At 60.0% G+C, this 1,413-nt stretch overlaps 1 protein-coding gene across 1 annotated transcript in view; it reads left to right on the forward strand.

Annotated features, from left to right (window-relative positions):
- The window catches only part of ONECUT1 (one cut homeobox 1), a 14,600-nt gene that overhangs the window by 1,467 nt on the left and 11,720 nt on the right, over positions 1 to 1,413 (forward strand). The gene's annotated exons all lie outside the window — the stretch shown is intronic.

Consider the following 1,413-nt stretch of genomic DNA (forward strand, 5'->3'; position numbering starts at 1 on the left):
TTTGGGCTGGTAGCGGCGGCCCCGGAGGCGGGGGCTCCGATCGCAGCTCCCGACGGGGCTCGGGCCGGTGTCAGCCCCGCGTCCCGCCCGCGTTGGGTTGGGTGTGCGGGGGCAGGAGTTCCCCGCAAACGGTACGAGCCGGGCGTGAGTGGTGGCTGAGAAATGCTGTTGGCTGAAATCGTTAGGTTTTATTTCTTTTCACTGGTTGTAATGATTGTTAGGCCGTGGAGTTCGAATTTCGCGTGGATGCCTCTGCATGAGAGAGGCAGTCGGTGTGGCGGTTCCTCATTGTCTGCTCATGGGTTGACGACCCGTTCGGTACCTGTTCTTCGCCGCCGCCCCCCCAGCCTGCGTTCCCAGAGCACAGCCCGGGTTTAATATGCCGTGAGTGAGGGTTTGTTAATTAAGTGATAGGTCTCCATTAATTTGTCCCTGGAGAACGCGAGACAGTCAATCCGAGTTGGAGCCGGGGTCACTGATCCGTTTCACAGACTAAAATAAGGGAAGGGCCAAACCTTTCTCCTTTCAAACGCGAGAATTGCCCTGAGCTTCCGACTACTACGACGGTAGGAATTGGGAAGTGCTTCCCGACCGTGCGGGGACCCGGCTGGGCCACCATCGTGCTCTTTGCCTGGTTTCAGCCAATCTCCTCGTTTGTGAAGCCTAAAGCAGAGCTAGGAAGGGCCGGGAGCAGGATCTCCCTCCTGCTGCCGCTGGCCCTGCTCTGCACGCCGCTGGGAGGACGTTGCTCTCTTTGGCTTCCACTCCTGCAGAGGCAGTTTCAAAGGTCTGAGCTCTCAGAAAATGCCCTTTCCGCCTTCCCTTCCTCACCAACCACCCCACCAGGAGAAAACTCTTGTCTCGCTGGTGCTGCGCAGCAGAGGAGGATGGAGTTTGTTTCCCTCACCCCCGTAACGTAAGGCGAACTTTCTTCGATTTGGAGCGTAATTTTTACGACAATTCAGTCGACCTGAATCTCCGCTCATTTGCATAGATCGATACTGGAAACAACCCCTCGCTTCGCAGTCTGTTGGCATCCTCTCCCTGGCGCTGCCGGCCGGGAATCTCTGCCAGCCCGGGCTGCAGGGCCGGGCAGGAGGGAGGCAGCGGTTCCCCGCGGCGCGGCCGCGCTCTGCCCAGCTGCCGGGGCCGGAGAGACCCATTGTTCGCCTCTGCCCCTACACCGCCCCTTCCTTCCAGCCACCTCAGCGCTGCCTTCGCATAAACGGATCCCGGTAATCCCGTTAGAGAGACAAAGCCTGATTATTCCGCCTTCCCTTTCCGATGAAACCCGAAAGCCGGCACCTTACAGAAACGGCTTCCCCGGGGCGAAACGAGGCTCGCAGCTCGGGGAGACTGCGGAGGGGGGTCGGAGAAGGCCACCTGTACCCGAGCGTGCCCACGACCCCCCCC

Source organism: Chaetura pelagica, unplaced genomic scaffold (genome assembly GCF_000747805.2).
Source record: "Chaetura pelagica isolate M959 unplaced genomic scaffold, ChaPel_1.0 scaffold222, whole genome shotgun sequence".
In the NCBI taxonomy this organism is placed as follows: domain Eukaryota; kingdom Metazoa; phylum Chordata; class Aves; order Apodiformes; family Apodidae; genus Chaetura; species Chaetura pelagica.